The 15,035-nt window shown below is 42.7% G+C and overlaps 4 non-coding genes across 4 annotated transcripts; all 4 read right to left on the bottom strand.

Annotated features, from left to right (window-relative positions):
- Nucleotides 1-210: 210 nt before the first annotated feature.
- LOC141185841 (U2 spliceosomal RNA) lies at nt 211-402 on the bottom strand. Its single transcript, XR_012260446.1, has one exon. It is a non-coding gene; the product is annotated as a U2 spliceosomal RNA (small nuclear RNA).
- Nucleotides 403-6,575: 6,173 nt separating this feature from the next.
- LOC141187829 (U2 spliceosomal RNA) lies at nt 6,576-6,766 on the bottom strand. The gene has a single exon (XR_012261977.1). It is a non-coding gene; the product is annotated as a U2 spliceosomal RNA (small nuclear RNA).
- Nucleotides 6,767-7,888: 1,122 nt separating this feature from the next.
- Nucleotides 7,889-8,077, bottom strand: LOC141185856 (U2 spliceosomal RNA). Its single transcript, XR_012260458.1, has one exon. It is a non-coding gene; the product is annotated as a U2 spliceosomal RNA (small nuclear RNA).
- A 6,393-nt stretch (nt 8,078-14,470) lies between these two features.
- On the bottom strand, nt 14,471-14,661 carry LOC141184632 (U2 spliceosomal RNA). The gene has a single exon (XR_012259369.1). It is a non-coding gene; the product is annotated as a U2 spliceosomal RNA (small nuclear RNA).
- Nucleotides 14,662-15,035: the final 374 nt, after the last annotated feature.

Genomic DNA, 15,035 nt, shown 5'->3' on the forward strand with positions numbered 1-15,035 from the left:
TTACATTACATTACATGGCAATGCAATGCACAGTTGCTGAAGTTGAACCAAAATGAGCTTGTCATCTGGCTTCTGCAACTTTTAACATGAAAAATCCAATGAGGAGAAGAAAAGCAAAGCCAAAGAGTCCATCCCAAAATCCGACAAACAAGCAAAATGAACAAAAAGCATTGAATTCAATTCTTTCTGATTGTAGAAACTGCATTAAAGAACGGGTGCACCGGTCCTGGAGATACTGCAATACCAGGTCAATGCGTGGAGTGGACAGAGCAAGCTCTTTTTCCATCTCCCTGTTCTAAAAATCCATTTAATATATGGTCCCCAGATAGGGGACGTATCAGATATTAAACTGATAAGAACAGATCAGGTTTCAACATATTTTATTAAGTGCTTAAAAGATGGTTTACAATCAAAAACAACAACACAAACAGTACATTATTAAAACACAGAATTCCACCCATAAAAACCCCATATACGATTGGCATCCCTTCTCCCAATACATTTGACATCCCTCAAGTAATAAATATACATCTGGCTAAAAGCAATTTTAAGACAATCCTTCACAGAAATAGCATCACGTTTAAAAAGTAAAATATTGCGTGCCTTCCAAAGGGCGTCTTTAAAACAGTTAATCATACACCAACATATACAATACTGTTGAGGGGTCGGACATTTAAAAAGGCCATATAAAACATATTCATGGTTAAAATCTCTTAAACCGCAAGTCCATTTTAAAAGAATCCCAACTTTGTGCCAAAGTTCCTGTGCAAATGGGCAATTCCACATAAGGTGCAAGGTGGTTTCGTCATCAACACATGAGTCTCTGGGGCATTTTGCTCTGGCCACCAGGCCTCTCCTGTGTTGAAACTCTCTGGTGGGGAGGCACTGGTGGACCACCATCCATGCAATATCCTTATGTCCATTTGCTAAGAATTTCCCGAAGACATTTTTCCAAACTTGCTTCGATCTCTCTTCTGAGAAATTTACTATGGGGGTCACATCTTCATTCCTCCTCAGAAAAGATAAAAGCTTCTTGCGGTCTTTAAAAATGTCCATATTAAAATCACCAAGGCTATAAAATCGAACAGTCTTTTCTAAGATTGCTTGGTGTTTGGGGGGGCATAGTAAAACAGGGGAATTCAACGACAACTTAAACCATCTTTTAAAAATCATCCCACAAGTATATTTTAAAAAATAACTTAGCGCACTATTACCATTAAAATGTTTGAAACAAAAGCAGAAATAATTTAAATACAAATAAATATGTAAGTCGGGGACATCCCTTCCGCCGTTCATTTTATTCTTCCTCATTATTTCTCGCCTTAATTTTTCCATTTTGGAGTTCCATAAAAACATAAAGATCATCCTAGTCATTTTTTTAATTAAAACATCAGAGGGGGGGTACACCATAGCTATATACAGTATGAGGGGTAACAACACTGATTTTATAATTAAAATTTTCCCCTCCATTGTTAGGGACCTCAAACCCCAAAATGATATTTTCTTTGACATTTTTTCTATGACATTCTCCCAGCTTTGAGTTCCCACATTCTCCTCGTTAAAAACAACTCCAAGAATTTTTACATTGTCTCGTTTTATAGTGAGCTGCGGGAGTTGGGCGGTGTCCCAGGATCCCAAAGTCAGACATTCAGATTTATTTAAATTAAGTTTAAAACCGGATGCCTGGGAAAAAAAATCAATGCGCAACACCGCCCTCCGGAGGGAAGCAGGGTCCACGCACACAACCGTCACGTCATCCATGTAGCCAAAGACTCTCACATCACTGCCACCTCCGCCAGGAACAGGAACCCCTCTAATCACTTTGTCTTTTCTTATTGCGCTCAGCAGGGGCTCCATGGCGCAGATGAACAGGATGGGCGACAAGGGGCATCCCTGCTTCACTCCGGACTCAAGGGGAACTCCATCTGTTAAAAAGCCATTAAGAGAAATTTGACTAAAACAATTTTTATATAAAATCTTAATACAATTTAAAAGCATATTAGGGATACCCATTCTTTTTAAAACTCTAAAAAGAAATCTATGAGAGACTCTATCGAAAGCTTTTTCAAAATCTAGGGCTAAAAGAGCTACATTTTGACCCCGGTCTCTGGAATACCAAATTACATCCCTTAATACGTTTAAAACCTCTGAAATACTTCTGCCTGGTACACTACATACCTGCTCAGGCCGGATCAGTTTGGCAATGACACTCCTGAGCCGGTCAGCAACCACCTTAGCAAGTACCTTGTAATCAACATTTAGGAGAGTTATGGGTCTCCAATTCGCTAGAGTACAGCGGTCACCTTTTTTATATATCAAAGACACCACTCCTCTCCTCCACGAAAATGGCAACTGTTCAGAAATAAAAACTTCTTTAAAAAGCATAAAAAGGTCCTCTTTTAAAATGTCCCAAAAAGTAAGGTAAAATTCTACAGGTAGTCCATCACACCCAGGTGCTTTACCCTTAGAGAAACTTTTAAAAACATAAAATAATTCCTCTAAAACAATATCGCGTTCTAAAAACTCCTGGTCTGTAAAATTTAACTTAAAATCGAGATCATTAAGAGCATCAGATAAAAAGGACTCATCTATATACTTTTTACTAAAAAGATGCTTATAAAAGTTAAAAGTAGCATTCAACATTCCCTGCATAGATGTTTCACCCTCTAGATTTGTGATCACTTCTCTTTTATCCATGACTTTTTTGAAGAAGAAGCGAGAGCACTTCTCCCCCTCCTCCAAGTGCTGCACTCTAGAGTTAAAAATAATCTCTTTCCCCTTTGTGTCTATGCAGTTCTGGATTTCAGTTTTTAGGCTAGCAATATCATCTCCCACCTCCACCCCTAGCTCTTTGAATTTAAAAAGTGTTTGCAGTTTGGTGTTAAGATCACTAAAACATCTTTTATTCTCTCTAGCTTTACGTCTCCCTGCTTTTATAAAAAACATTCTGACTTTTTTTTTCAAATTTTCCCACCAGGTTACCATAGGGGCATCAGAAGGTTTTTGTCGCCGCCAGGCTTGATAGGCTTTACCAAAGTCTTGTCGAATCAGAGGGTCCTCCAGCAGGTAAGTACTTAGACGCCAGAGGCCCCTGTTGACCCTCTGTTCATCCCGGTATTCTAGGTGCACCTCCAAGCCCTTATGGTCAGAAAATATATTTGATGTTAAAACACATTTTACAGGGTTAAAATCATCTGATAGGAAAATAAAATCGATCCTGGAAGACACCCCTCTTCCGGACCACGTATAACCAGGGTCCGTCGGCAGAAGTGACCTCCACGCATCGCATAATTTAAAATCAGTTATAAAATCTTTCAATAGATGACATGACTTATCCAATTTGCGTAAAGGGTCACCCCCCGCTCGTTGTTCACTAGCACAAAGACAATTAAAATCACCCCCTACGATCAGGGGAGATGACCCAGTACAGTACAATGGCAATATCCCAAATAAATTAATTCTCTCTTGCTTATCAGGGGAAGCATAAACATTCATTACACGTAGGGTAAAACCATTAAATTTAAAATGCACTAAAACCACTCTGCCTGGTACTATTTCTGTGACAGTATTTATAGTAATATTTCTCCCACGACAGAGGAAGCCCACCCCCGCTGACTTGTTGTCATTGGAGCCAGACCAGATGGAGGGCCCCAGTCTCCAATCTGTCTTGATGTCATTATAATTTAGTGCATGTTGTATCCCGCATTCCTGTAATAAACATATGTCAAAGTCAGTGGTTTCTAAGTACTTAAATAGAGCAGCCCTACGAACTGGGCTCTTTAATGACCTCACATTCAGTGAGACAAGTCTTAATGTGGGCATTCATAGGTCAGGGTGGTGGATCTTCCATGAGGACACCTGACTCAAAGCCCTGTATGTCAAATTGCTCCAGGACATCCGGGCTAGAGGACCCAAACGACTCGATATTCTGTGAGCCGGCGGTTGCCCCCTCGTAGGTCACGGTTCCCAGCCACATTCCAGGAGACGCTGGGGCTTCGACATTCCGTCTCTTTTTCAGTGCAGACTCCACCAGGTCACTGGTGCAGTCCTCCTCTTCCTCCACCTCCTCCAGGGGGAGAGACTGGTCCATCAGGATAAGATTACCAACACAGATTCCCTGATGTTCGCCACCTAGAAGCAAAGCCCCCTCATCTGGCTGGCTAATCGCCCTGGAAGATCCTGAGGCCATCGCTGCGTGGTCCCCTGTAGCCAACCGCACAGGGGCACCACCCTCCAGCCCAACAGGATCGGTATCGGGAACCATCGACACGGAGGATACCCTTCCAGAAGGAGGACCCCTCCGCTCCGGTCCATGCGAGGTCCACCCATCGTTAAGGGACTTCGATGCAGGGGCCGCCCCAGAGGGGCCTCCGGCTCCCTGCTCCATCCCAGCCTTCTCGCCCTTCGAACCGCCCTCCGACGCCGGCCCGCCAGTGAAGACTGGCGGGCGCATCGGCTCAGCTGCAGAAGATGCAGCTTCTGCGTAGGTCCTGGTCCTGGTCCTGTTGGGGCATCCTCGGAACATGTGCCCCGCCTCACCACAAAGATTGCATTTCCTCCCAGCGGGACAGTCCTTCATTAAATGTCCGTAACAGCTGCAATTATTGCAGCGGTCTACTTTCCTGCCCGTGCAGGACGTTTGGGTATGACCCATTTGTCCACAGTTCCTGCAACATACCGGCATTCCAGGGTAAAATAAGTAGCCTCTGCTCTTACCGATCACAAATGTTGAGGGAGGGTGTAGCATTCCTCCCACTCCGCTTGGGTCCCTCTTTAGACGGGCCATGTACCTCCTCTTGCCGCACCAGAAGCCTACCGCGTTCTTCACAGTGCCCAGGTATCTCAGATCATCACAATAACGGATAAGGTAGGTCGAGATGTCTGCAGCTTCCACAAAGGGGTTCGGGAAATGCACCACGATAGGGATCTCGTCATAGGCATACAAGAGACAAAAGGTTAGTCCATCCAATTCATCTAAGTAGTTTTTCTCATTTACCTTTTGTACGAGTTGGTGACAGCATCCCTGGCTCTTGAAGGTGATGGTGTAAGTCCCCTTGTACTCATTGTCCTGGAAGCAGAATATGTCTTCCCGCCGAAACTCCAGAACTCCAAGCAGAATCCTATGGCAGATGTAGTCCAAGTTCTTCTCCGTCCTCGATCCTGCTCCAACTTCAATCCTCACGGTGTTCCGCATCCGGGCATCACCCGATGAATATGTGAGCGTTGCCGGCATCCTTCACTCAGGAACGTACCGACTCTTCTCTCTGAAAGGCGCAAGCCTTCATGGGATCCCTTCCCGTTGCTCCCGGACTAATCCTTCCTCCCAATAGCAGCAGGGGGGTTAAGTCCCTCCGAAGAGGAACGATCCCCGCAGGCCGAGAGAAAGGGTACCAAGAGCACCTCACAGGCAAGACCACACAGGTAAACCTGATAGATCGTGCCAAAAGGCCGAGAAGCGATAACCAGAATTGGTTTCCGACTACGGTGCCACCCAAGGATTCTGAAAAGTCCATTTGTGGAGATGGCCACCTGGACTCCCGTTAAGAAGACATGCTGTCAACCTCTAGATCCCTCACATGCCTGCACTTTTCGGCTTGCTGCTGCTGCAATCCACGCGTTTTAGATCTGCATAACTCCACCTCTTTTAGCACAGTACCCTCAACCCCCGGCTGTTCCCACCCGCCTCAACACCGTTGGAAGGGAGGAGAACCAATTAAGGTGGGGGGGGTGGAACGAGCAGCTGTCTACCCTTAGCAGGAGGGTTGCTGATTAATTACCTCTCCTGCTGCTGCTGCTGGCTGTCCAGCAGCAGACTGAAGGTGGCTGCTGCTGTGCGCAGGTATATAAAGGCTCAGAGCCTATTATGACACGCGCAGCCAGCGTTCCATTGCCACATTCCGTCTACTGCAGGCGGGATACCTGGATGGCTGAATGTCACTGAGAAGCTCACAGAGACCGCCATAAGCAACAGTTTAAAAGAATGCCACAGACTAATCAACCAAACTTTTTGGGTTGGTTTCTCTTTTATAGTCTGCAGGCATTAAATGAAAGAAGTCAGTGTTCCAGCAGAGGGAGACAACGTTTCAGAAAAGGCATTGTAGCAAACCAAAAAAGAAATTTTAAGCGCAGCAGAGTAACCAGCTCACATACCTGTTAGCTCAGGTGAGTTTAAAAGGCTGCTGTTGATAACAAGGGCATTTGCTAAATAGATGGTGTGTGTGCAACAATATACTGAAAGGTCAATTATATTGTGCAGCTTATCTCACCACCTGTAGTTATTTAGGTGAAAGCTCCAAAATGCTTGCCTAATATGTCTGTTTATCCAAAAGGAAGTATAGAGGGAGAGCTAGATAGATAGCATTGCATTACATTACATTACATGGCAATGCAATGCACAGTTGCTGAAGTTGAACCAAAATGAGCTTGTCATCTGGCTTCTGCAACTTTTAACATGAAAAATCCAATGAGGAGAAGAAAAGCAAAGCCAAAGAGTCCATCCCAAAATCCGACAAACAAGCAAAATGAACAAAAAGCATTGAATTCAATTCTTTCTGATTTTAGAAACTGCATTAAAGAAGGGGTGCACCGGTCCTGGAGATACTGCAATACCAGGTCAATGCGTGGAGTGGACAGAGCAAGCTCTTTTTCCATCTCCCTGTTCTAAAAATCCATTTAATATATGGTCCCCAGATAGGGGACGTATCAGATATTAAACTGATAAGAACAGATACTACACTTGATCTTAGCCAAAAGGCCGAGAAGCGATAACCAGAATTGGTTTCCGACTACGGTGCCACCCAAGGATTCTGAAAAGTCCATTTGTGGAGATGGCCACCTGGACTCCCGTTAAGAAGACATGCTGTCAACCTCTAGATCCCTCACATGCCTGCACTTTTCGGCTTGCTGCTGCTGCAATCCACGCGTTTTAGATCTGCATAACTCCACCTCTTTTAGCACAGTACCCTCAACCCCCGGCTGTTCCCACCCGCCTCAACACCGTTGGAAGGGAGGAGAACCAATTAAGGCGGGGGGGGGGGGTGGAACGAGCAGCTGTCTACCCTTAGCAGGAGGGTTGCTGATTAATTACCTCTCCTGCTGCTGCTGCTGCTGGCTGTCCAGCAGCAGACTGAAGGTGGCTGCTGCTGTGCGCAGGTATATAAAGGCTCAGAGCCTATTATGACACGCGCAGCCAGCGTTCCATTGCCACATTCCGTCTACTGCAGGCGGGATACCTGGATGGCTGAATGTCACTGAGAAGCTCACAGAGACCGCCATAAGCAACAGTTTAAAAGAATGCCACAGACTAATCAACCAAACTTTTTGGGTTGGTTTCTCTTTTATAGTCTGCAGGCATTAAATGAAAGAAGTCAGTGTTCCAGAAGAGGGAGACAACGTTTCAGAAAAGGCATTGTAGCAAACCAAAAAAGAAATTTTAAGCGCAGCAGAGTAACCAGCTCACATACCTGTTAGCTCAGGTGAGTTTAAAAGGCTGCTGTTGATAACAAGGGCATTTGCTAAATAGATGGTGTGTGTGCAACAATATACTGAAAGGTCAATTATATTGTGCAGCTTATCTCACCACCTGTAGTTATTTAGGTGAAAGCTCCAAAATGCTTGCCTAATATGTCTGTTTATCCAAAAGGAAGTATAGAGGGAGAGCTAGATAGATAGCATTGCATTACATTACATTACATGGCAATGCAATGCACAGTTGCTGAAGTTGAACCAAAATGAGCTTGTCATCTGGCTTCTGCAACTTTTAACATGAAAAATCCAATGAGGAGAAGAAAAGCAAAGCCAAAGAGTCCATCCCAAAATCCGACAAACAAGCAAAATGAACAAAAAGCATTGAATTCAATTCTTTCTGATTTTAGAAACTGCATTAAAGAAGGGGTGCACCGGTCCTGGAGATACTGCAATACCAGGTCAATGCATGGAGTGGACAGAGCAAGCTCTTTTTCCATCTCCCTGTTCTAAAAATCCATTTAATATATGGTCCCCAGATAGGGGATGTATCAGATATTAAACTGATAAGAACAGATTTTTTTTTTAATTTGGCTATCCCCTGCAGAGGGATAAAACCGTTTATTAAAACTTTAACAAATTACAAGCATAATTACACAAATACCAAACGTTAAAAGACAAATGAAATTTACAAAACAAAAAAATACAAAGATTTTAAATAATTAGGTTCCTTTGGTCAACAAGCCATTTTTTGGAAATATGTAAATTCTTCTTTTTGTCAATTAAATAATAAGTATACATTTCACATAAACATAAACTTAAAACATCATTCACTGATAAAACATCTTGTTTAAAAATAGCAATGTTGCGCGCTTTCCAGAGAGATGACTTGGCGCAGTTCACTGTCTTCCAAGCCATTGTGTACTGGTCCATTGTGGGGCATTCCATAAGTCCGTATAGCACAGTTTTATATGTAAAGTCCTTGAGGTCTGCCACCCTTTCCAGTAGGGGGAGCAGTCTTCTCCAGAAATCCTTTGCAAAATTACATGTCCATAATAGATGTTCCACTGTTTCCTCGTCTTGGCATCCGGCTCTTGGGCAGATGGCAGACCTCACAAATCCTCTTCTGTATTGGAATGCCCGGCAAGGAAGACAGCGGTGCATGCAACTCCAAGCCAGATCTCTCTGTTCATTAAAAAGATAAAAAACGTTAATCATTTTCCAGATAGACATAGATTTGTCATCATCATATCTGTCAACATTACATATTTCCTCACTTTTACGTATTTCTTTAATTAGTTTCTTACTATTTCTTAATTCCTCTATTTTCTTAGTCCCTAAATTAAAATCGGACACTATTTTCCTTAAAATCTCATAATGCGTCGACAAATTAAAAGCATGGGGCACAGATATATTAACTTCATACCATCCAAACTTTCTCATAAAAAATCCTGTATTAAAACGCATAAAAAAGGACCAATAGTGATTCTTAAAAAGGGCATTAAAACAGTAAACGAACAGATGGATTAAAAGAAACCTATTAAAATCTGGAAAATCTTTACCACCTTTTACTTTTGATTTCATCACGATTTCTCTTTTCAGCTTTTCCATTTTTGAGTTCCAAAAGAAGGTAAAACAGGTTTTGGTTATCTTTTTTAAAACATTAACAGGCGGGGGGAAAACCATGCTAAGATACAATAAAAGAGGTAAAATCACCATCTTTAAAACCAATACTTTACCCTCCATTGTAAGTCTCCTCATGTTCCACATACATATTTTCGTATTTACTTTCTGTGTAACTGTTTCCCAACTATTATAACCATCATTATTTTCAGTGAATGATATACCTAAAATGGAAATGGATTCGGAGACATTAATTGGTACATCACGTAAAATCATCCCCCCAACACTTAAAATGTTACACTTATTAAAATTGATTTTAAAACCAGAAGCTAGACAAAAGGATTGCACTTGATGGAGAGTGGCCGTAAGTGATGGTGCATCTGTACACAAGACCGCCACGTCATCCATGTAGCCTACAACCTTGGCCTCCAAACCACCGCTTCCAGGCAGAGGGACACCGCATATCTGTTTATTTTGGCGTATTGCACATAACATTGGTTCCAGTGCACAGATAAACAGTAGGGGGGACAGAGGGCATCCCTGTTTCACCCCTGACCGTAAAAATACCTCTTGTGTCTTAAAACCATTCACTAAAATCTTACTTGTACAATCCTTGTAAAATGCTTTAAGCGATAGTAAAAATCCTTCTGGTATGCCCATTTTCTCTAAAACTTTAAAAAGATAAAAGTGTGAGACACGGTCAAATGCTTTTTCAAAATCAATAGATAAAATCGCCATTTTCCCCTTTCTGTCTTTCACATCCTCAATACAGTCTTTCACTAAATTCAGATTGTCCCATATACTGCGCCCCGGCACCCCACACACTTGATTAGAATGAATAACTTTGCTGATGACTTCTTTTAGACGATTTGCACAAATTTTAGCCATTATTTTATAGTCACAATTTAAAAGTGTTATTGGTCTCCAGTTTTCTAATTTTGATTTATCGCCTTTTTTGTATAGGAGGGAGACTTCACCTTTCTTCCAGGAATTTAATAAAACCTTATTATTAAAAACCTCAGTAAACAAATAAAACAAATCATCTTTTAAAATATCATAAAAACATACATAAAATTCTATTGGGATGCCATCAGGACCAGGGACCTTTCCAGTTTTAAAACTTTTAATAGTTTTTAACACTTCTTGTTCCGTTAAAACTTGGGATAAAAACTCTTGGGATGCGGGATCTAAAACAGCTGTTAGTCCTTGCAGCGAATCATCCATTAATTTATTATCTATATTTTTTCCATTAAAAAGATTAGAAAAAAAAACCTCAACTTTACCCAGCATATTTTTTATATTATTCTCACCATCTATATGGTCAATTATCACTTTTTCTTTTTTATTTTTCCTAAAAAAATATCTGGAACACTTTTCATTTTCTTCTATATGTTGTACTCTAGAACGAAAAATCTCTTTTCCTTTTTGTTCTAGCCATTTTGAAATCTCTTCTTTTAAGTTTGAAATATCAAGTTGTACATCTATCCCATTGTCTCTGAGCTTAAATAATGTTTGTAGGCGGGTATTTAAAATTCTATATTCTTCATATTTTTCTTTGGCTCTACATATACTCTTTTTAATAAAAAAGTCTTTTATTTTTACTTTCATTCTATCCCACCATACACTCATAGTCTCATTTGTTTTTTTCCCTTTTCTACATTTCCTATAAAACTCAATAAAATCTGATAAAATCTGCGGGTCGGTTAAAAGGGATACGTTCATTTTCCAGCTTTTCTTACCACATTTTTTGTTGTCATTTACTTTTATGGTAAAGGATAAAAGTTTATGGTCTGAAAATATATTAGTTAAAACTTCACATTTGGCAGGTATTGTTTTATCTGAACCAAAAATAAAATCAATCCTAGAGCTACAATTAGCATTGCTCCAAGTGAAACCGGCGTCCTCTGTGCTGTCATTATGACACTCTTTATATATGTCTATCAATTTAGCATCTTTGACTATATCATGTAGCATACCTGAGGTTTTATCGTAGTTCCTGCTTACAGAGCTGGAGCGCCGGTTTTCACCTTTTAAAACACAATTAAAATCCCCTGCTAAGATAAAAGGTTCAGAGTTATTAATAAATAATGGTAAAAGATCAAGCATTTCGGCTCTTTCATTTTTCTCTGGGGATCCATAAAAATTTAAAAACTGCCATCTAATACCATCAATAAAAGCTTTCACTAATAAAATACGACCTGGTAAAATTTCCTGAATAAAATCAATTAAAACGTTCCCTTTAAAAAGTATGGCTACACCCGCTGATCCTGCAGCATTCGATCCGGACCAGACAGATGGCCCACACTTCCACTCATCTTTATATTTTTGATATGACATTTCATGTGGGATATTACATTCTTGCAGAAAAAATACAGATGCAGTAAAACACGTAAAAAAATTAAAAAGAGCAGTTCTTCTCGTGTTAGATTTTATGCCTCTCACGTTGAGGGAAATACCTTTGAGTTCAGCCATCATTAGAAAATGTAGAAATTTTAATTAGGTAACTAAGAGCAACGGATTTACCTGTCCGATGAACCTGATCAGACCACTGGGCTTGCGCCTCCCTCCTCATCTGATAGTATCGTCACGAGAGTCTCCGTGGAGGAGGAAAGATTACCACATTTATATAAACCCGACGCTACACTGGCATAGCTCGGAGGGCTGGCTGGCAGAACCCGCTGGGTCTCCATTGGCTGGCCATGCAGTTCCTCATCAGGTGGGTCCCCGAGGGGTTCCGCCGCCCCTGTTTGACCTGTAGAAGGTCGTCCTATAGGAGGAGGTTGCGCACAAGGCAGAGCCTCTGACTCTTCAGAGGCAGCAAGATCCCGGTCCCCACCTGTAGCAGCGGAGACCGAAACCCCTGAGGGTCCAGCGTCCACGTCCCCTTCTGGAGAAGTGTCCATCTGTTCACCTCCTGCTGCCTCCTCCGAACCACCCTTTTTCTTTTTCTTAGGACCCACCTTTATCCACTCAGCGCCCTCAGCACTAGGAGACCCAGACTGGGCATGGGCTTCTGTGTCGGCCTTTTGCCGGTCCCTTTTGACCTTACCAGTAGTGCCCTTCTGCTCCTTCTCAGCCCTCCTTTTGGACTCCCGCAGGTCCTGCAGCCAGGTTTTGGGATTTGGTATTTTACCTGTCATAGACTCTGGAGACACTTCACTATTTGGTACGCCCTTATTGTCTCCAGAGGCTCCAGGTTGTTGTTCCTCCTCCTGAGGGGTGGTCTGATCTTTTGGTCCTTGGTCGGACGTCTTGGACTTCCCCTTTTGCTCATCTTCCCGAAATCTGTGAGGACAAGAAAAATAAAAGTGACCTGGAGTCTGGCAAAAACTGCATTTCTTTTCCTTAGGGCATTCTTTTGTCTCATGTTCTTCACTAGCACAATTTCTACATGATACATGACAGTTTTCTTTTGAATGACCATAGCGCCCACAATTTCTGCAATATACTGGCATCCCAGAAAAGAAGAAATCCCCATTTGTTTGCCCAATTTTGAAACGGGCAGGGGGGAGCCGTATACCACCTGGTGTATTTGGATCTCTTGTACACTTCACAAGGAATTTCCACTTAGATGTCCATATGTTATATTCGTTTAATATCTTCCCAATACATTTAACACTTTTAAAATAAATTGCTAGAAATGACATTACTTCTGGAGCAGAAACAAAGGGCGAAAATATTTTTACAATAACCAGTCTTACCTCATCCAGGACGTGCTCAACAATTTGTATCCCTTTCAAAACAGGACTATTTTCAACTTTTTTTAACTTTTCTAGTACATCTCTAAAAATACCTTCTCCGGTGAATGTGATGTCAAAGTCACCTCTTCTGGGATAATCCTGGATGGAGAGAATTTCATTCCTTTGTACGCAAAGAAGGTTCCTGAGCACGTCCTGGACTACATACCCTAAATTCCTCATATCCGAGCCACCCGCCGTGAAGTGAACTCGGATAGAGTTTTTTAGCCTCGCATAAAGAGGCACGAGGTTAGGGTCAACCTCCATGGAAAAACGCAACAAGGTTGCAAATTGCAGCCGCTTGCAATCTGCGCTCCCAGTGTTCTTGCAGCGAAAAACACCTGGAAGCTGGGGGATCGCAACTCGTTACCCTGGGACTAAGCCCTCTCCCTAATAGCAGCAAGCAGGTTAAGTCCACCAAAGTGGACGATCCTGCCAGGCCAAGGAGAGGGGTACCCGAGTGCCCTTCAACCACAATCTCCTGCAATAAAGCACTTGATCTTAGCCAAAAGGCCGAGAAGCGATAACCAGAATTGGTTTCCGACTACGGTGCCACCCAAGGATTCTGAAAAGTCCATTTGTGGAGATGGCCACCTGGACTCCCGTTAAGAAGACATGCTGTCAACCTCTAGATCCCTCACATGCCTGCACTTTTCGGCTTGCTGCTGCTGCAATCCACGCGTTTTAGATCTGCATAACTCCACCTCTTTTAGCACAGTACCCTCAACCCCCGGCTGTTCCCACCCGCCTCAACACCGTTGGAAGGGAGGAGAACCAATTAAGGCGGGGGGGGGGGTGGAACGAGCAGCTGTCTACCCTTAGCAGGAGGGTTGCTGATTAATTACCTCTCCTGCTGCTGCTGCTGCTGGCTGTCCAGCAGCAGACTGAAGGTGGCTGCTGCTGTGCGCAGGTATATAAAGGCTCAGAGCCTATTATGACACGCGCAGCCAGCGTTCCATTGCCACATTCCGTCTACTGCAGGCGGGATACCTGGATGGCTGAATGTCACTGAGAAGCTCACAGAGACCGCCATAAGCAACAGTTTAAAAGAATGCCACAGACTAATCAACCAAACTTTTTGGGTTGGTTTCTCTTTTATAGTCTGCAGGCATTAAATGAAAGAAGTCAGTGTTCCAGCAGAGGGAGACAACGTTTCAGAAAAGGCATTGTAGCAAACCAAAAAAGAAATTTTAAGCGCAGCAGAGTAACCAGCTCACATACCTGTTAGCTCAGGTGAGTTTAAAAGGCTGCTGTTGATAACAAGGGCATTTGCTAAATAGATGGTGTGTGTGCAACAATATACTGAAAGGTCAATTATATTGTGCAGCTTATCTCACCACCTGTAGTTATTTAGGTGAAAGCTCCAAAATGCTTGCCTAATATGTCTGTTTATCCAAAAGGAAGTATAGAGGGAGAGCTAGATAGATAGCATTGCATTACATTACATTACATGGCAATGCAATGCACAGTTGCTGAAGTTGAACCAAAATGAGCTTGTCATCTGGCTTCTGCAACTTTTAACATGAAAAATCCAATGAGGAGAAGAAAAGCAAAGCCAAAGAGTCCATCCCAAAATCCGACAAACAAGCAAAATGAACAAAAAGCATTGAATTCAATTCTTTCTGATTTTAGAAACTGCATTAAAGAAGGGGTGCACCGGTCCTGGAGATACTGCAATACCAGGTCAATGCGTGGAGTGGACAGAGCAAGCTCTTTTTCCATCTCCCTGTTCTAAAAATCCATTTAATATATGGTCCCCAGATAGGGGATGTATCAGATATTAAACTGATAAGAACAGATACTACACTTGATCTTAGCCAAAAGGCCGAGAAGCGATAACCAGAATTGGTTTCCGACTACGGTGCCACCCAAGGATTCTGAAAAGTCCATTTGTGGAGATGGCCACCTGGACTCCCGTTAAGAAGACATGCTGTCAACCTCTAGATCCCTCACATGCCTGCACTTTTCGGCTTGCTGCTGCTGCAATCCACGCGTTTTAGATCTGCATAACTCCACCTCTTTTAGCACAGTACCCTCAACCCCCGGCTGTTCCCACCCGCCTCAACACCGTTGGAAGGGAGGAGAACCAATTAAGGCGGGGGGGGGGGTGGAACGAGCAGCTGTCTACCCTTAGCAGGAGGGTTGCTGATTAATTACCTCTCCTGCTGCTGCTGCTGCTGGCTGTCCAGCAGCAGACTGAAGGTGGCTGCT

Source organism: Phyllobates terribilis, unplaced genomic scaffold, assembly GCF_046119375.1.
Source record: "Phyllobates terribilis strain yellow unplaced genomic scaffold, ASM4611937v1 Scaffold_40__1_contigs__length_11209783, whole genome shotgun sequence".
NCBI classification, from domain to species: Eukaryota; Metazoa; Chordata; class Amphibia; order Anura; family Dendrobatidae; genus Phyllobates; species Phyllobates terribilis.